Source organism: Hirundo rustica, chromosome 1, assembly GCF_015227805.2.
Source record: "Hirundo rustica isolate bHirRus1 chromosome 1, bHirRus1.pri.v3, whole genome shotgun sequence".
Classification (NCBI taxonomy): Eukaryota; Metazoa; Chordata; class Aves; order Passeriformes; family Hirundinidae; genus Hirundo; species Hirundo rustica.
The window spans coordinates 27056837-27077872 of NC_053450.1; the positions used below are offsets into that span (position 1 = coordinate 27056837).

At 39.1% G+C, this 21036-nt stretch overlaps 1 protein-coding gene across 3 annotated transcripts in view; it reads right to left on the reverse strand.

Moving 5' to 3' along the window:
* Window positions 1–1002, reverse strand: part of WWP1 (WW domain containing E3 ubiquitin protein ligase 1) — a 59446-nt gene extending 58444 nt beyond the window's left edge. For 2 of the 3 annotated variants that reach the window (XM_040088937.2, XM_040088735.2), the window contains exon 1: window positions 839–1002. The gene's annotated coding sequence lies outside the window, so the exon portion shown is untranslated. Of the gene's footprint in view, window positions 1–119; window positions 291–838 lie in introns of those variants that run through there. The other variant, XM_040088803.2, reaches the window with a different exon arrangement.
* Between the last annotated feature and the right edge of the window lie 20034 nt (window positions 1003–21036).

The following is a 21036-nucleotide window of genomic DNA, read 5'->3' on the forward strand; positions in this document are numbered from 1 at the left end:
AGGGACCCCGAGGGACGAGCAGACACCCACAACCTGAGCGCTGAGCGAACCCCCCCGCCGGGCGCCCTGGCACCGTGAGGGCGACAGCAGCGCACCGGGGAGGGGACACGGCTCCCCACCTCCTCCCTCCCCGGATTCACCGAAGGAAGGCGAACATAAACGCAGTTATAGCCTTCTCCTCTGCTTTCACCCCGCACATAAGCAAGCCAGGGCCGGCCGTGGAGCTGCCTCACTGAGTGCTGGCCACTAAAGCTTCTCGCAATCCACTCAGCGTTGACACAGGTCACGACTCAGCCCTCAGTCACCCTCGCAAAGGCCGTAGACTGGAATAAACAAGGTTATTCGCCTGACACCGGACACCGGCGACACTCCCCTTCCCTCTCCCCCCGCCCCATAGCGACACAGGCTCACCACAGCCCCGACCCTCCCTCCCCTCGCCAGGTGCGGGCCCAGAGGCCCTCAGCCCTGTCCAGAGGCGAGCCAGAGCGGGAGACGGCAGGGAAACAGCAATTCTTCGAACACCATATGGAGCATCGGGAGGGAAGATGCAACAGCCGCCGCCCCCGGCCAGTACAGCCCGAGGGGTGCGACGAGTGAAAGCGCCGGAAAGGAGAGACCGAGACCTCGCTCGCTACGGCTCCCTTCGCCATTTTAGCCCCCACGCCCATTCCCCTCCTCCCCGCCCCTCGGTGACAGGGGCAGATCGCACCCGTCCAGCGCCCACCCCCGCGGCTGCCCACGGCCGACCGGCGGCGGGGAGCGAGGACGACAGCCGTCCTTCTGCCGGGCCAGACCGCAAACCGAAGCGGCTGCGGCACAGCCTGTTTTGTGCCCTTACCGTGGCTCGCAGCCTCACAGCTGCTGCCGCCTCCTTCTCCTTCCTCCCACCTTTCTCTTCTCCTTCTTCTTCGCTTCCTCGCCGCCGCGGCGGCTCCTCACCCCTCCGCGCCGCGCTCCGCCGCCGCCGCCGCCGCGCAGAATGATGCCATCTCACAGCGGCATCGGCGGCTCCGGCACAACAGCCCTCCTCCCGCCCCTGCCGCCGCCGCTCCCGCCGGGCGCCCACGACGGCCGGGCCAGCCTCGTGCGCGCACCCGGGGCACGGGCAGCAGGAACTTGTGGAGCCGGAGCCGCTGGAGCCGCCCCGGCGGGAGGGCCCAGTCGGGACCGAGCAGCGCGCAGCGGCGGTGGGAGGGAAGAGGCGAGCCTGAACCGAGGCTCTTCAAAGGGGACAGGGCTTATTCCTAGCGCCTGCCCCGGGCTGAACCAAGTCGGGCGCCGCAGCGGGGAGAAGAGCCGAGAGCACGGAATCGACCTCGGGGGAGGCGGGGCCGGGCTGCAGCCCCGGGGCACCGTCCGCGGGACGGAGCCTGCTGGGGCAGGATAAGGAGGGCTCCTGCGAGTCGCTGTCCCCCGACAAGGCTCCTGTGCGGCGACGAGAGCCAGCACACCCCGGTGCGGTGCGAGCGATAAAGGCGGGGGTTGTCTCCTCCGCCCGCCTCCCGCCCTGCCTCCCCGGCCGTGCAGGCGGGGCGGGCTCCTGCGCCCCGCCGGGAGCCGCTGCCGCCGCCGTGACAGGAGCCTCTGCCCGCGATCCCCCGGCTGGTCCCCGTCCTCCGCCGCCGACCCTCTTGTCCCTGTCTGAGTAACGCAGCCTTTCCCGTTCCCGGGCGGGCGGATGTAGGCGGGGGAGAGGCAGCTCCGCGCAGCCCCCGGTAGCGGCGCGGAGCTGCCCCGCTGCCCCGCCGCAGGGTGAGACACCGCCCGCCCCGGCGGCACCTCCGACAGCCCCGGCATGGGCGCTTTCCCCTGGCGGGAACCACAGGCCTCCCCTGCGGATTTAGAAACCCAGGAGTAGTTCTATGCACAAATACGTGGGGCTGAAGTTGTGCCTTACACTGAAGACTGACGAAGCTTTGTCTTCGTACCGTACAACATAACGCTGTGGAGGCAGTGATAGCACGAACTTTCGGGCATAAACAAGGCCTTTGAGTGGTTGTCCCAGAAAGTCCAGCACTACTGTTAATTGCAGTTAACAAAAGCTTACAGTATGAGACCCTGAAGCGACTTTCAGCAACGCCTGGTATTTCATTATTCTTAAATAGCAACATGGGGGCCAGCAATCTGATTTGGGCATGTAAATTCCTTCAAGAAATAAAAGGAATGCTCTCAAAAGTACTACTTTCCAGCCTATTCATTCTTCCTAGAAAATCTATGGGACAACAACGTTTCCAGAGTTTGTAAAGGAAACAGTATTTACAGTTGGGCTTTAAAAGTATCTTAGAGTATTCTAGAATAAAAAACCACTGGTCTTCTCTTGACTGGTAATACTAGCATAAGTGGCTGAAAACTGTGATGGTTTGAGCTTCTGCACACAGCAAATGTAACAGAGTATGTGGGCCCTACACTCAAAATCTGGCATGGGCAGTAAGACTAGCTGTATGCAGTTAGCAGCCTAGTTGCCAATTGCAAGTTAACAAAGTTAATCCGTCTGTTTTACAGAATTCAGCAGATACTAGTTTCTCTACAACAATTAAAGCTTACATTTGAAGAAAACTAGAATCACTCTTTAGTTCTGAGATTGTCCAAAATTAGGGACTTGCTTACTGAAAGGAACCAATTTTACAATATTTTGGTAGCACTTCCAGAGTGTGGTACTAAGCTCTTGGCTGTTTGTTTTTCTGGTGTAAAACAATCTAATTGAAATAGATGTAGCATTACATACCCAGTTGCAAAGGGTGGGTGAAGGTATAAATGGCAACTTCCTATCTCTGGTCTTTGCAGAAGATATTAATTTCTCTCCTATAGAACTTTGCTTGTTACTAATATCAGTAATCTGATACTGATACTTCATGGAAAGTATGAGGATCATTTCTTAGTATATGTGTAAAATTTCTAAGTGCTTCTTTCTTGCCTTATGAACTATGAAAAGTGTGTAGTTACTTAATGCTCTGTACACAAGTTATGGGCTTCTCTGGCCTGCCTCGTTCCTGTTTCAGAACAAATTTTGTCATACATTTGTCTCACTCTGGGAAACAGTGACATTCCAAGTATTCTTCTGTCTTAAAAGACATTTGATACCCTAATGAATGCAAAATGTCACAAGTTTGTTAATTCCACAAGTTTGGTTTTAAATGTCTTATAAAACCTCAAGACTTTTAAATATTTCTGACTACTTTTAGAGTAGTAGGCAATGGGAATATAGAATATAGATTGGTTTAAATTGAAAAGGACCTTCCAGTTCATCCATTTCCCCACCCTCTCTTCCATGAGCAGGGACACCTTCCACAAGACCAGGTTTTACTTGGAGCCCCATCAAACCTGTCCTTGAACACTTCCAGGGATGAGCCATCCACGGCTTCTCCGGACAACCTGTTCCAGTGTATCACCACCCTCACAGTCAAGAATTTCTTCCTAGTATCTAACCTAAACCCTACCATCCTTCAGCTTAAAGCCATTCCCTATTGTCCTATCTCTACATCTACACAGTAAAAAGTCCCTCTCTGGTTTTCTTGTAGGCCTCTTTAGGGACTGGAAGGTGATATTAGGTCTCCCAAGAACCTTCTGTTCCCCAGGCTGAATAATACCAATGTTCTCAGCCTGTCTTCATAGAATCCTCACATTCCAGTCCCCTGATAGTATGAAATACTTAATGGTTAAAAACCATACATTGAAACTTGCTGAAAACATTCAAGTTATGGAGTTATACTTGTCTACTTGTACCTGAGAAAGTGCAAATACAGTTGTCTTCATTCTGCAGATAAACACCTTTGTTTGTTTGTTTGTTTTCTTATTTGTTTTGGCCAGAAAAGATTACAAGCTCTGTCATACTAAAGTGCTGAAGGCTAGCAGGAAGTAATGCAGGTCTGCTGTCCTTTTTACCTTAGAGCTTTGCTCCTTATAGGGTGAAATGAAGAGTGTTTATTAACCCCCTTGCTATCCCTTTAGAAAGTTAACCTCAGGTAAGGTTTGATAAACCACTAAACTTACAAAAACAAATCAACCAAAGTTGGAATTTTGCAAGAGGGTCTGCAGGAAGATTTTTTTTTTTTTTTTAAATATATATAAGTGTATTTCTATACACAACATTCCTGAGTAATTTATGTTACTAGTCGAAGATTTTAACAGCATCTCCTTGTGTATTTCTGGCATTTTTTCCCCTTTACTCTTTACAAAGTAAAGAGAGTTTTGGAGAACTTGGATTCAGAGCAGATCTCTATAAAACAGACTGCAGAATATACTGGGTTTATCCTCAGATTTTAGTAGATCTTGTCTGGCATGCTTGAACAATGTACATTTGATAAGCAAAGATTTTAGGACAGGCTATTGCAATATCTAGGTTTTGGTAGACTAGAGTATATCCAGGGGCTGGAATTGTATCTTACCTTTTCAGTAACCATTTCTTTGTTGTAACTGCACTAACAGAAGTGGCAGTGAGCTCTGCTAGCCTTCAATAGGAAAATTGGAGTGACAGTAGTTTTGCTTAATTTATACTTCTGGAGGACTCTTGTAGACTTCAATAGGCAGTAAACAAGTACAATTGCAAATTAATGGCTTTCATAGCTCATAAAATTACTGTACAATACCATCTATTTGCATTTCTGTTTGTCTTTGATTTCGTTAACATTTTACAAAATCCATGTGTTAAACTATAACCCCTGAATGTTGCAGAATAGTTTAAAAACTTCTGTAGAAAAGTGGAAGTGAAGTGTAATAATCCAACTTCCTTAACAGTAATGCAGTAGTAAAAGATGAGGCTGAAACCGAATCTTTTTGCCATTAATAGACTCCTATGCCAGCTGATTTCACCTGAGCAAAGGCATGCAAAACTAGTCAGTGTGGTTCCTGTTTGAAATGAGCAAAGTTTTATAATACAAGTCTTAAATGCAAATGGCTAGGTTGATTGCTTATTCGGCCTTAATTTCCACTTAATTTCCAAATTGGGGGGGGAGGGGGGTGGGAGGGGGAGGGGGAGTATCTAGTGAGAATAGAGGGAAAATTTCCTTGGTAATTGTTGGTGGGTTTGTTGTTGTTGTTTCTTTTTGTTTGTTTGTTTTTTGTTTGGTTTTGGTTTGTTTGTTTTTTTTTTTTACATGGAGATTTACTATTACAAAACTCATGCAGAGTAAGAAAAATTTTGGATGAGTTTCTTTGGACTATATTCAAAAAAAACATTTAGGCACCTGAATTGTGGTTTAGATAAAACATAAATTTTACCTTCAAGCTCACAAGCCACAGAATGTGGCTGTAGATGTAGACATAGTCACCCCAGTCTGCCAGTGGATGTACTCAGTGCCCATAGGCATTGGCAGCAGGCACTTGATGTCTTCATTGCAGTAAAAAGAAATAGTACTTGGCTTATGCCTTATTAGTTTGGAGTCCAGGTGGTGGGTAATATGTCACCTAAGATCCATGGAAGGGTGAATCAGGGAAGTGTGATTAAAGGTGTATCCAGTACAGAAAAGATCTGAAATCAACACAGAGTACAGAAGTTACAGTGAGGACAGAAGCAGGGAGAAACATGGTAGCAGTGCTCACTAGGCTTTACAGTGTCGTGGTTAGAGAACTCAGAACCTGAAACAACCTGTGTTCTGTGCCCTCCTAAACTCAAACCAATCTCTGTTTCCGAATCAGGCTGTGACCAATTAGTGCTGTCTGATTTGGGACCAGAATTATCCCTCCTGTGCCTACTCTATGGAGCTTTGCAGATGCACGCCGAAGTAGTGCAGCAGAGACAACTCAGCAGCTAGGGAACATGAGCTAGAACAGCTGGGGAGTTTTAGCTTCTGGTCCTGCTTCCCAACAGCATTCAGACATTTTAATCAATGGTTTTTCAGTGCACAATATTGGCTCCTGTTCCAGGACAATAAACACTCCCTATAACAACTGAATGTCTGCACTTTTGGCATTCGGTCAGAGTCTTCTCATATTGCTCTCTCAGATTCCATGGTTGTTATGTTCTGAAAGCAGAATGAGTATAGTTATGTATATAGTGGACTTACATGCAAGCTTGTGTCTGCAAAATTATACCTTAAACATATATTGTCCTTACAAAGTATCTTATTTATATGGTAAGTAAAGGATAAGGGTTTGTCCCTATGTTGCTATGTGGGTTTTTGAGGTTACACTTAGAGTACAATCCTACTTCAGTCACTATTTACTGTATATAATTAAAAGTCTCCAGTTTCACAATGGTTAAGGAACTTGGGTACTGCACCATCCAATTATTTACTCCTATTTATTTATTTTCTTCCATCTATCAGAGATAAGAATATGTTGCTTCTCATTTAAGATGTGAGATGTGGATTCTGCTATTATGTATGCAATATTTGTCACAATCATGTTCAAGTTTGTAATATAAGGTTTTTTTATATGTGGTAGTGTAAATAACACATAACAGTAATCACCTTGGGTACGCCTAATTTAACTTTATCCCTCACAAAAATTTGGTGTCTGATTGCATTTAATAGATTTTTAAAGCAGTTTTGTGGAGAAATTCAAATGAAAATTTGCAAAGACTTTACTTCAGTTAGTATAAATCAATAAAATTGCTTGCCTCTGGATTTAGACAATATTAGTTTCTTCGTCTACAAATTTGGAATTACAAGGAGATTCTTCCTACATCTTTTTTCCAAGGCCAAAAATTGTTAATTCAAAGTTTAAAAATTTTAAGGAATTAATTAGTTATTGAGGGGTTAAAACTCACTGATTTTCATCTACAGTTCCAAAAAAATGAGTTTTATTTGTGTGTACAGATGTCTTCCAAAATGTATTCACAGATACGTTGTGTTATTTCAATACCTTGATATTGTCAGCTTTTCAGATCTTAGTCATCATTGACTAACATTGATATTAGTGAATCAGTAATCAATTTATTGTTTTTTTTCTTGTAAGTTTAGAGGTTTGTGTGCCAAATCCTAAACTATGAAAACAGCTTGTCAAAGGGTTGTTGTTTCTGTGCTATCTCTTAGCAGCACAGAGTGTTAGACTTATTTGGGAGGCGGGGGGGTAGGGGAATTTACAAACCAATATATCTCATTTAATATTGTAATGAGATTGTGTTGGAATTTCCTTTAAGTCTGGTGCTGCACAGTTTTTTTCTAAAATCAGAAACCTTAGATTTTATGTCAACATATTGCAATGTGCTTGAAAGACTGATAAAATATAATTATCTTTTAATCAAGTACTGCATTCCCACTGACAGGAGCATGAAATGTATTAATGTAAATACACTTCTGTCTTGAAATTGTAACAGATAAATGTTGAGCCATTTGGAAGTCTCTTCTTGTGTACTGGATTACTTTTTTGAAGTACGCCTGCCCTCCTGGCTTGGGAGCAGGGCTGAGGTTGAGCACAAATATTGAGTAAGCTGAATGTGGGTTAGGTGCCTGAGATCACTATAGAGACAGGTAGTGGAGGATGAGGGACTCCAGTCCCAGTGGAAGTGGGAAGTCAAAGAGTGTGAGAGCACAGCAGCTCATCTTGGGGTGGAGAATGGAAGAGAATAGGATTGTTTAGAAAGTATGAATATGGGGAGGGGAATTAAATAAGAGAAGGCAAATAGTTCCATTTATTCTGTTCATATTCCAGTGGCAATATTTTGTATTTTTTCTCACCAATAAATTTTCGATGAGTTTTAGGAAAAAAAAAAAATAGAGTATGGCAAGTTATTTTATCCTCAATTCCCATGGAAGGAAGTTGCATGTTTACCAAGTCTGTGCAATTACACTTAAATCTCCATAATAACTCTTTTGAGTTCACAGGCCAAATTCAAACATGTCTAGTAAATCTGATAAATTCTTTTTCCTTGAGAAAATATATGGCAGAGTATAGTAGAAAGCTTCTGTAAGTGTTCCCTGGAAGGCGTGCAGACAAAGGAAAAGCTACATCATTAAATTGCACACTATTAACCACTGGAGAATGGGGAGCAGGGAAAGAGTAAACAATAAACCAGCCAGCCCTTATAAATGCCTACCATAAGAGAAGGCTTCAGTTGGAGTTTGCATTCTTAGGCACCAAAGTCAATCAACCATGAAAAACAAATCTTTAAGAGACCAAGCTTCATTAGTTCCAGTGCTCACTGAGTGATGTGATTTAATTGCAGCACTACCTAAAGCAATGCTATGCAGCCCATAGTCTGTGGGGTAATTGATGGTCAATAAAAATCAAAAGAGAGCTCAAAAAGCAAGTCAAAACCAGACATTCCTGCACAGCCATATTCTCACACATTTATGAGCAGAATAGAAGAATGAAAATTAGTTTCATTTTTTTACCTTTATTTTTACTTGTCTCTAAAAGAAGGCCATTGTGAGTACTTTGGCACAGTAAGCACAAGATGGCTTTTGAATTTGTTTTGCTTCCAGAGGTTAAGTGCTCCTTCAGTTGAAAAGGCTGAGAAATGTAGTGGTCTAGAGATCACAGTCAGAGAATCAAGGTTTTGGTTGTTGTAAGAAACCCTATGTCCTTTTTCCTTTATTGCCCTGTTTAGGTTGAATAACTGAAAATTATCAAGTGAATGTAATTTGTGTTTGTCCTTTGTCAGAGCATGGCCTAAGTGAACCAGAGTCAGACATCAGTTTGAGCTGCAAATTGTTTTTGTCTTTTGTTAAACCTTCTCTGAGCATTAATCAGACAAACTAAGAAATTGAAATCTTCAAATTCCTATTTTCTGAGACATAACCATATATTCTTTCTCTTAACATTACAGTGGTTCGTATGGTGTTCACGCTGATTTAAGAGCCGAGAACTCTCTCTTCCTTTAATACAGACTATGTACTTATTGAATTTCTGTGCAGAGCTCTTGCCGTGACTTTCTTCTATTCTAAGGTAAAGCAAAGATCTTGAACCTCAGCTTTCTCCTGACCTGCCTCTCTGATCTTTCTTAGATTCTTACCTATAGACCTCTTGTTTCTCAAGCCTTAGTACTTATTTTATCTCTGAAAATCCCTTCTTCTTTTCCTCAAGCCCTAGAACTTTTATTTTTCTCTGAAAATCCTCTCTTCTTTTTCTCAACAGGACATAAGAATTAGACCACAGTATTGTACGTAAACTAGTAATGAAATAGACTTATAAATTCATGCATGTGTTTTAACAGCTTGGGAAAGTCGGGGTTTTTTGCCAAGTATTTACACCACAGTACTGCTTGTTTCTTTATGAGTAGTCCCAATGTTTAACACAGTTAAATGCATTTTGATTTTAGGACAATGCACCTCCTTGATAGAACATGTCAATCTGGGTAAACCATTCCTTCCATGACCATTTTAACTGGTAATGGGAATAAACTAGGAAATGTTTAACTTTGCCACTTTTGATTTCCTTATTATTCTCTTTTAATGCAGCTATGAGACATTGTTCCCATATTGTTATTAAAATTTCCCTAGCAATTTGTACATGTTTTTAGAACATGTTTTAAAGCACATTCGTATGTGTTTTAAAATTAGATATAAAATTTATACTTGTGTAAATGTAATTTGCTATTTAAAGCCTTTTAGGCATAGGTGGGATTTAATACTATTTTCAATACAATTTTTAAATGGTTGTTTTAAAAGCTTCATTTTTCTTATGATTTATACAGGAGAGTTTTAACCAATTAAATATTAATGCAGAACATTTCAATGTTTACTGTAGAAATCAGTGTCCTGCTGCTCTTTAGAAGCCTTTAAAAATGCATTGCAATTTTTCTTCTACATCCCGCACATTCAGCTTAACATGTAAAATTGTTAGCACAAATCTGATGGAGTGACAAAAGTCATGTTTGAGGCAGAGCTGCTTTTGTGCTCTTTTTTGTCTTCTGCCTTCAATTAGGTGACATCTGTTGCTTTGGTTGGGCCAGTTTGCAGAACAGTCACTAAAATATTGGCAATATCACAAGTAATGCGACTAAGTCTAAGTCTGTATTTCCTGCTCAGATGTTTGAGGTATAGCAGAGGGAAAAGAGCTTTTGCCATGAGTAAAAGCCCATGAATTTTAGTTTAGAAAACACAGGGTTTTCCGTAGTTATTTCTCTGTCTGATGTAAAACCATGAAGAGGCTTAGTTCTGAATGTCCACGTGCAGAGATTCCTGTGAGCAAAGGTATGTGGAAGATACACGTGGGTATGTGGAAGATGTATGTGGGAGGTATGCCCAAACAGATCAGTTGTGTTTTTAAAGGGTGAGTCCTATCTTGCTTATCTCTGTGTGTGAACTGTAGGACTTTCCTTTGGCTCTCTACCAAGTACTGAGTGAATTACAGAACTGACTGTGCACAAAACATCTCCTTTATGAATATGGCCTCCGAGATGGTTCCTGTTTTCAGAAAATAATATTATGTACTATGAAAGTTTTCTTACTTTCAGTGGATTGTAGGTGAGAGAAAAATGAAAGCAGGGTTGAAAGGAGAAAGATGATGGTGGATGGAATTTTTTGAATGGCAGAAATCAGAATAATAATGTATTCATGTATTAAAATTTGTTATTATTATAACCATTATATTTATCATTGTCATTATTATTCCTGCTGACAATTCTAGCTATTCATGAGGGAGAAACAATATGTAACATACAACAATTAAAGATACACCAGCATAGTTCTTTTTCAGGTATGTTATTTTTCCTGTCTAGAATTTAAAGAAAATACTGCTTTGGTATTCAGGAAGAAATGATTGATTAGGTGGAGTATTGTTTGTGTGGAATTCATTAAATTTAAAAATAGTTTTAACTACAAAAAATAAAAATTTTCAAACCCCAAACGCATGACTCATTTTCATCCCTGTTTCCAAAAGAAATTCCTAGGAAAGAAATGTATATTGACTGATGTAGTTCTTTTCACACAGTTGATTATTCTATTTAAGTCAGCACTATATTAAAAAATGGGTTTCCAGCAATACCCTGTGAAGTTTCTGGACACTTACTTAAAGTAAAATAACAGTTTATTTGAAAGTGCTAAAACATTTTAACTTGCTCTGAATATTTATAATAATATAAAAATGTGAGTTTGCAAGTTCCCTAATGATAAATATTTTATTATGAATTAAATTAAAAACTACATTTAGGAGGAGAATGTTAACTTGCCTTTCTCAAATATAAGTATTTTATTTTCTCTCCTCTTTCCCAAGATGTAGCACACTAACTTTGTTAAGGAGCATCCTAGTCTTGCCGTATTGAGGAGTGTCACAGATCAATTTTGTCGACTTTTCTTGGTATACAAGTTCATTTTCTTATTTATTTTATGAAAGAAAATGCAAAGAAAATTAGTTAACAAAAGCTAACAAAAGTGGAACTCAATTAAATGGGAGGGATAAGTTATTAATGCAATAACAAAGTGAGAACTCAAATGATTTTAGATACATAATTTTTTTAATGGAAAGTCACCTTGAATCTGAGTGATTTTATACACTCCTGAAGGTTTGAGATCAGACACTATTTTAAAGAGAAATGGTAAAAAAAAAAAACAAAAAAAACACCCACAGAAGAAAGTGTATATATTTCTGCATAAATAATATTCCTTTTGAGGCAGAGATAATTCAGAAATTATTCTGAAATAGTTCACTTATACCAAACAACTGTTTGGGCTTTCTGCAAAGATGTGGAAATCTATCCTTCTTCCATTACATTACCCTCTGGGTAGCAACTGAATTGGATTCTTTTCTTAAAATGTTATTTATAAGAGTGATCCAAATACTTAGCCTTTGCTGTTTCCAAGGTATTGCTTTTATTATTCAGCAGCTGCGCCTGCTGCACTGACAGTGGCCAAACGGCACACACAAGACTTGGACAACAGCTAAGAACTTGTAATTGCATTTTCAATCTGAATTACATTCTAATGGGAATGAGAAGGCATTTTCAAATGCTTTCTTTCAAAAAGCAAATCTTGAACATACAAGTCTAACATAAATTGTATATGTATATGTATATGGATTCAAAGGTTCACTGTCATTTTTAATATACTGAAATACCTGCAAATAAACAATTGGTATCAAAACTGAGTTGCAGCCAATGTGATTTTTTTTTTTTCTTTTTTTAATTGCAACAAACATAACTGACGGGCTTTGATCAGAAGACTCAAGTCATATGATCTTTGTGAAGGACCTTAATTTTTTAATAATTAGATAGTGGAATTGACTCTTTGTCCCATGATGATCGGTTATGAAAATCTCTTCTGGCCTTTAGCATTGTCAGTATTTTGATTGTGAAAGGGCTGTTTTCCTGTGCTACTGGCCTGAAATGTCTACTTGAGTTTAATACGTTGGGGTTTTGTGTGGTTTAATGCAAAATCTGCCATATAAAGTTCTAAAATTGTTGTTGTTTTCGTCTCATAATTAAGAACAAAAAAAAAGCAAAGTAAAACAAACTGAAACAAACCACCAACTTCTGAAAATCAGTGTTAGGATGTTGTAGTACAAGTGTAAAGGAGAGCAGGCAAAGTCAGTGTGTAGGGAGTTTTTCCACTGAGATCAGTCCTTCACATATTGAGGAAAAGAACTGACTTAAACCTGGTGAGTAAACTGACTGGTTGCAGTTTCTCTGATGTATGTAACCCACTTGATAGCATGAAATGTTGATGATTTTATGAAGACTTCAATAAGCAGTTACCAAGATCTGCAGTAGTAGTGTCTTGGGTTGTTTTTTAATTACACTTTTAATACAAAAGTAGTTTATTCCATTTTTTTCTTTCTGTGCTTTTGCCAGAGTGCTTTTTCTCGGTAATGTAGTTCTCTCTGACAAGGTAGTATAATTCCTGAGCATTTTGCTTTCAAAAGCCAACAAGGCTTTCAAGAGCCCAAAAGAGTAATTAAGTTTAAATGCTTCAAATAATATACCTTCCATGAGTTGCATACATTTCAAAGTTTAGTTTTACCCAGTGCTCTCTTTGAGACAGAAAGGGCATAAATTATAATAAATTTAATTTTACATTGCTTTTCCACTTACAGCTTGGAAACAGGTCATTAATTAACTTCATATGGTTTGCAGCCTGAAAGTGGGAACACATTATTCTATTAGTGTGACAAAAACCAACCCCAACAGTATTTGTTCTTAAAGATAACTCATCTTTGTGTAGGCCATGGACATCTGAATATCTTATGTAGGGAGGAGGTAAACAGTCTTTGCTTGTTTTAAGACAAATCGTGTTTCGGCTTTTGCTTCACAGCTTAAGTTTCATCCTGACAGAAAATTGTATTTTCCACAGAACAAGGTATTCTCCAGATTAGCAATAACATTATTGATGTCTTGCCTTGTTTCTGAGAAACAATCCCTTCACTGTTGAATATTTTTTTGTCTTAAGGATAGAAGACCATGCCTGACTGTACCAGGCAAGAGTGCAACTGTATCCTGCACTGTGAATGTAAGTATGTATACATGACCATTTCAAACTGTCAAAACTTGTATTAAATTGGTGGATCCTATTAACAGGGAACTGAAAGATTATTTTCCCTACATTTTGGTATTAGTTATGTTAAGATTCCTAAACTTTAATTTTTCAGTTTTATGACAGGTTTCAGTCAGAATCAGTCTATATATTTCTGAATTTCTAATTCCGTGGAGACCAACTGTCTAACAGTTTTTCTTTCAGTGGAATTAGATCATTGTCCCCATTCTGGTTGCTGTGGGTCTTTGCCAAAATATGTCAGTTATTTGTTCTTTCTGTAACTTCAAATACTGTCTGAGTAGTGATCTGACCTTGTTTACCAGCATCCTTGAGTAGGTGATGGAACTCTTCAGGGAAAATTAACATTCCAAAAGGTTTTATTTATTTTCCCTTCTACTTATTTGTGTACATTGTAAGTGCACAAACTGAAATGTTTTGAGAGAGTTTTTAATAATCACCATTCTCATTAACATGCCTGGTGCTGTGCCCAAAACTGATCTTAATTGGTGCACTTCAGAAGATGTGTACTAATTGGAAAGAGTCCAGAGCAAACAAACAGATTTTATCAGACATCTAGAAAATGTGATCTACAAGGAGAGGCTCAGCTTGCTTAGGTAGCTGAGCACAGCAGTCTCAGGGTAGTTATCTTTGATGGTAATTTGACCTACTCTCAGTGGGAGATTGGACTAAAAGAACCTTATGATGGAAATGCTGAGCTAAGACTTGAGAAATGTGCACTCAGTTCTCGTCTCTTCCCAAAGTGGCCTTGGGAAATCTCTCTGTTCTTTGATCCACCAGCACTAATGTGTTAATATTTTTCCACTCTGTTTTGTTTATAGGGCTTAAACCAATTAGGACTTTGGCACTGAAAACATAACTGTCATGCTTGCAGCATCTGAATCTAAAATTGCTCCAAACAAGCCTTGTTCGGCCTCTGACTCTTCAAAATATCCAAACTCACCTGTCATTTTCACCTTAAAATTTTCCAATTGGCTTGCAGGATTTGTGCCTGTCTTTTGTCTGTCTCAGTGTGAACAAATTAGAGAATAAGTTGCTTAAACTCACTTAATAGTAGGAACTGGTGCAACTTCAAGTTGTTTTCTGTCATGTGGAGTCACTGTGTACATTTGCAAAAAGTTTGGAGACCTAAACTGAGTTGGTTTCAGGGCTCACTTTCATCTGGTTTCCAGTGTCTCAGGCTTGCAAGTTCTTGCCTCTAAGTTATGCTGGTTAGGACATTTCATTGAGCTTGGGTTGTTCATCACACTGCCAAAACTATTTCAGCTTGTTTGCTGTTGGCTATAGATAAATAAATGTTTCTGGCAGCACAGACCAATCCCAAGATCTCCCTACTTGAGGGATTTAATTGATAAGTTAATGTAGTTGTTGGCATCTGCACCTAGGAGCAGCCTTCTGTTCCAGAATTGGATAGCCCACTTGTGCCCCTGAGAAGTACAGTAGCTGTGCTCTGAGCTTAGCTTTTGCTGTTGATCAGTGGTCCATCTCTTTGCTCAGCTGAGTGTAGGATACATTTTGATCTCCTTAAGCTGTTCAGACAGTACCTATTAATGTATAGGCACCATGTGAAGTGTACCTGACAGTTTTTAGCTCTTGATTTGTGTGCTCTGATAGTGGGTGAAGGGACTTAATATCTTGATTGTGACCTATAGGCATTGTGATACAAATTAAAACATACCTACATGCTTACTCATCTCAACTATTTTGTAAGTGAAATAGAAGAGTAGAACATATGTGAAAGTGTCTACATTCCACCTGCTATCACTTCATTTGAATACAAGTGAGTATTGTTTGGTAAATAAGTTTTGTCTGCCGCATTTCAGAGGCTCATTGTTTATGAGGAGTTGGATTATAGCTTTTATTCCCTAAGAGCTCCAAGTTAAGTAGAAGAAAAAATCTTGCAATAGCTTAAGCCTGAAAGAAGGCAGAGACTTTGTCCTCTATCATTCTGCTCAGATGGTTCATTCCCCATGTTATCAATCCCAACATTTGAACAAAAGCAGCAGCCGGCTAAAGCTAATCTAACCATGATTAAGGTAATGCTGATAAAGATTGCACATGTATCCATCCTGTGCCTTTGTGGTTGCTGTCGCTATTTTAAACTCCTGTTCCCACCCTTTACAAAGTGTACAGCCATAGTTACAACTAATTGCAGTAAACTCTTCAGCATTAGGGGTTTAGCTCAAAAATACTTCAGGATATTAAACCAGATCTGTGTATTTCACACTGAAAAAATGAGGCAGCTGCATAGTTCTGAGCTGCCATTAAAAAAAGAAGTCTGTTATTTTTTATAAAATGGCAATTCACTGCCTGTACTGCCACAGAAATATAGATCACCAGGTGATGTGTGTTGTGTAAGTCCCCCTTATTTGTAGGAACAAATTATGTCTGATTCCATTCTTTGGGTGATATTTAAGAACAATGGAATTTCTCATAGCAGTGGTTTTCTTTTGGAGTTGCAAGTCCTGGGGACTTCTAAAGGAGCTTCTGAGATTAATCCTGTATGCAGTACTTAAGAAGTTAGCAGACAAATAAATATCCCACCCCTAAAAATGCATATGCCATCCATAAAGTAGTTCAGTGGATATGAAATACAGCAACTTGCATACTAAGCAATAAGGATAAGAAAGAACTTTCTAGTTTCTTGATTTCCTGTTAACTCTCCTGTTTTTCCTGCCAGGTCTCAAATCTACAGGAGAGTTCAGGGCTGTAGAGTTCACAGTATGTGAACTGTGGAGGGTTTTTTTTTAATAAATGGCTATGATCTAGTTTTGTAAATTTATTTATTTATTTATTTATAGTTAATTACAATATGGCACTGCCCACTTCAAGAATAAGACTGGGCATCCAGATGGAATGTTTGTCCAAGGTCTGGCCCACACGTCTCAAAGCCTTGTGCAATGAAACACTTGATTTGTAAGATACTTAGATAAAATAGCATGTAGGGCATATGGGATTAGAACAAGTAGGACCGATTGGAAAGGTTGGCATTTTGATTTGTGAGTTAATACTTTTGGCACGGGTTTGTTTTAATGCAAGACTTGGCTTGTGCTTTGGTGAGGTAAAATCCTGAGAGATGAAATTACAAACTATGTCATTTGTCATGATTCAATAGCAAGGACTGATCTAAAAACCATAAAAGAAAAAAGTTACAGTGCTATGATGGCATTCAGTGACAGCCTTGCTGCCATGATGGAGGTTGTAAACTGTTACTGCTGGTTTTAGGAGAAGATTATTAAAGCTCACACCTTTAAATTACAGACTCTGCTTTGGAATGACAGAAATAAGACTTTGATACAGAAGTAGTGACACTATTTTAGGCAGTCACTTTTAGTAGCACTTTAAAAGCAGTGGTTTTCCATGCTTTCAGTGGCTTTCCCCATTTGGTTTCTGCACGTTTATTTGAGCAAAATGAGGAGTGTACATGCAGCTGGATCCCATGTGCCAAATTTAAAAGGTCTGTTTAATTAGTCAGACCTCTGGATCTGAACTGAAGAGCACCCACTCAGACGCTCTCTCTTGCAGGCCATGGACACCAGAGAGCCAAGTGGTGATAGTAATGTTTGTAAAACTTCTCAGCTATCATCTCCTGCCAGAGGAGTCATCAACATGAATTCATCTAAGGGTTCTAAGAAAACGTTATCTTTTTCAGTCAGCTGCTCAGTCTGCTGTGCCCTGTGCTGGGCACAGTGACCATGCTGGTTACTACCTGGCACAATATTTGTCACAGCATCACAACTGCTGCAGGACACTGGGCAGCACACCGCCACACTGAGCAGTTTGAAGGACAGATTCAGGTTTTTCACATAAACCTTGTGAATACAGCTAGCACAAACACAGCCATTTGCTCACCCAGAGACTCTAACCCTGCTTCCACTGAATTCAGTTGGAGCATTGTCATTTATTCCCTTTGGACTATTACCTACTGTTGCTTTTGCTGTATGTGGTTATATGCTTTAGTTAAGTGCTTTGCTTGATTTTTTTATTGAGACATAGAACAATTTTTTATGTGTTTTCATATGTTTCACAACATATTGTTTAGACTAATTTGAAAAGTGTTTGTGGTTTTCATACATCCATGAAAGTCCTAATATTTGCTATAAATAAACTTCATCTGTTTTATTTTTTTTTCTTTGGCTTCTGCATGTTTCCAGCAGTGTTAGTACTCCCTCTTCATGTAACATATGATAGACAAAACACTCTGGTTTCAGTTTTGTAACAGTTATGATGATTCCATCCTGTCTTTTGGTAATATATATAAATATATATACACACACATATACACTTTTCATTAAGCCATTTCTGTCAAAGGTCTGGTTGAGGGGGAAGATTTTTAAAAGCATGATTTCCCCCTTTTGAATTTTTTAATTTCCCTACTCAGGGCAAAGAATATGTGACCTTTTATTTTTGTTGTTTCTTGGTTTATCCAGATAAGGGAAAGCTTTTGTCCTCAAATTCTGCCATTCTCAAGCTTGTTTGGGTTTTTTTGTCTTAATAGTCAGGGATTGTAAGCAACACTGTAATGGGATTCAACTGAACTTGGCTGAAGCATTGTTGTAGATATAACAAATTTTTATAACCCTAAATTCATAGGTCTGGTAACCTTGTAATTATTTGAGTGCTCTCATTTGCTTCTTGTGTTGTGTGGCATGGAGAAAATGGTTTAAATCAGTTTAGATGAAAATGAAAAAAGAGTTTGCTTTATTTGTCTTCAATGAATTTATTACAAATCTTTCAAATATTTTAATTGCTTTTCACATTTTCACTGCTTAAAAAAGGTGTTGTGAAGGAACAATTTTTAAATTGTTCTAGATTAATTTATCCAATGGTTGCTCTCTCCGTTTCCAGCGGGTATGTGACTCAGTAGAAAATTCTGTAGTTGATGCACACGTGTATGTGTGGGGGGGTGGTACATGCCACAGTTATATAACAAAGCATAAGTTTCAGAAAGCAATGAGACACACACACGCACAAAAAAAGAGTATATACATTTTCAGTATAATATTAATTACATAAGAATGTGTACTTTTTCTTGATTGGAAAGAAAAATACAGCTATTATCTTATCAAAGACCTTGGAAGTTCTACCTGTTCCTTTTCAGTCAGTCTGATTTGCTGTTACATGTTATACGTAGCAAGTTAGAACATGTAATTAACTTACAGAGAATATATTCTTCTTAAGTAATGCTTAAAATAAGTGTAGAATATGAATTCCAAATAGTCAAATATTTCTCACAGTGTCATCAATATAAAAACTTTCCCTTTGAGAGCTTTGTAATTTTATTTCTTTAATCACTTTTTTTTATTTCTTCTTTGTCATTTGGGAGACATTCCAACACATTGAATGATTTTCTGTTTGTTTGAGAAGATGCTTTGTGTCATGTAAACTGTTTTAACTGCCTGGTAGATATTATTGCCATTTATCACTTTTTTTTCCTCATGATTTATATTACAATTTTTTCCCACATTCCTCAGTAAATCAATCTAGCTGTCCAGCAAATCAACGGATTTTGTCTTATTTCTTGTTTAAACTATTATGGTAATATTCATCGTAACAGCTTTATAAATCTGATGCAAATCCAAGCACTGGCCAGCTGTTTCTGGATTGTTTTTGGTGTTTTCCGAAAGTCGTGCTGGAATTGACAGAACCAGAAGAAGAGATTCTGCTACTGTCAGCTGATTGTGAGTCCAGAGAAAATCTTATGACCACATGCTGATATGATTCATCCTATAAATCTTCAGTTCTCAACGAACGTGCCTAACGCAGTAATTCATGCAGGAAGGAGGAGCTGGGCATGGGAAGTGCTTCGAACACCGCAGCCTGATCCATCCACAATTCCATGCTGCCCAGCTGTTTGTGAGCAGATGGCAAGCACATCAAGGAAAGAAAGATTCACAGCTCTCAATGCCCACCAGGAACTCATTCCTGGTCCTGTTCTCCATCTCTCATTACAGAGGTAGTCCAAGGGGCACAGTCACCATAATCATACTGAACAAAATCTCTCTGGATTGGCTTAGCTATTAAATAGTGTGAACACAAGTTCTTACTGAGAGGTGAAAGGGAGAGACGAAAAATGGCTGCTTCCTGTTCCCCTATGTTACAGGTTGACATTACCATCAAGAAGCCCATTAATGATGCCCTTGGTAGTGATTCTGTGATCTGAACTTGCACTATAAGATCTTGTTAGAGATGACATATAGCCTTTATATCCCCTTTATATTGGGTTCCTCCAACCCAGCAAACTCTGATTCTATTTTATATATCTCTATTTATAGATTTACAGATCTCTATATTTATGTTTACACCAGCATGAAGACTATTTTACTAACAAGGGAGTAATGTAAATTATATTATTTATAGAAAAAGATAGATTTTGAGGAGTTAAAAGTTTAAAGTCCTAGCTTGCTTGTCCTTGAATTGAATATAATTGAGGTCTCTTACGTCCTGTTCTCATTTGGCAAAACTCTACACATTTGTTTTGAAAAAAGCATCAATCAAAACTGATGCTGTCATTTCCATAGTTTAAAGACCAGTTCTGCTGACAACACAGTCATGAAAGCTTCAATTCCTGCTCACTTCTTTCTGAGCCAACAGTATCCAGACTGTTGCAACAGCAGCTGCATATCTTCCCTGGCACAGAATGATTTAGGGTGGAGAGCAGATTCTTTCCCCTTCAAATCACTTCAGAAAATTCTTGGCAGAAAGTCAGCTCATTTGTTTTGTTCGAGTAAGGAGGCCTTATTTATCAGTACAGAAAAAGTATTCATGCACTGTGCTGAATTGTATTAATTAAGTTTCTGTGTCCCAGACCAGTTTGACTTTGTCATTCTTCTGCTTCTAACATTTTTTAAATGCAAATATAGAATTTCATGTAATTTTAACGCAAATATAGAAAAATCTACAAATTTGTGGCAATGTTTTCTATTGCTTTCTCTGTTGCAGTTTGTGAAATAGTTTTTGATACAGTTTGTTGTATAAGAAAGCACTGTTCACAGATTAGACTCAGAAATACATTCTTTTTTTGTTTGTTTCTTTTTGTTTTTTTCTGAATTGCTGAGTCTCCTAAAGATATATGCCTTGATATAGAAATAAGACTTGTATTCTTTTCTTGTACACTTATTAATTTTTAGTCAATTTTTTCAAAATTCCTACTAAATTATTTCTAAAATAAATTATGAAAATATTTTTAAAGTAAAAATATAAGGTTGTCTGGTATTCACAGTAAAGCCAAGCATTAAAATCCTCTCAATTCTGCATTAAATGAGTATAGGATGTTCTGGGATATTGCCCTTTGGTATTATTTGCAGTTCAAGAAGTGTGCTTTTATAAAAAAACCACAATATTTATTACTTTTTATGTATAAATGCATGTGCACATTTACCTATTGTACAGAGAGGCTGTATTATCTCTCAGTTTTTAAAATCATGATGAGTGAATGTTTTCCATAATTCTGAAGTGTTGACATCAGTGTTGTTTTTTTTTTTTTTTTTTTTTTTTGTCTACTCAGCAGGAAATGGATTGTATTTCTGTATCATATTTACTGGAAGAACAGTCAGCTGAAGGATAAGATTTGCTGTTGTGCAGCCTAAAACTGAGAAGTCATGCAGAAAATAAAGGTATGACCTGCTTGAAAGATAAAAGGGCAAATTCTTCGAATAGAGTAGGAAGGCGG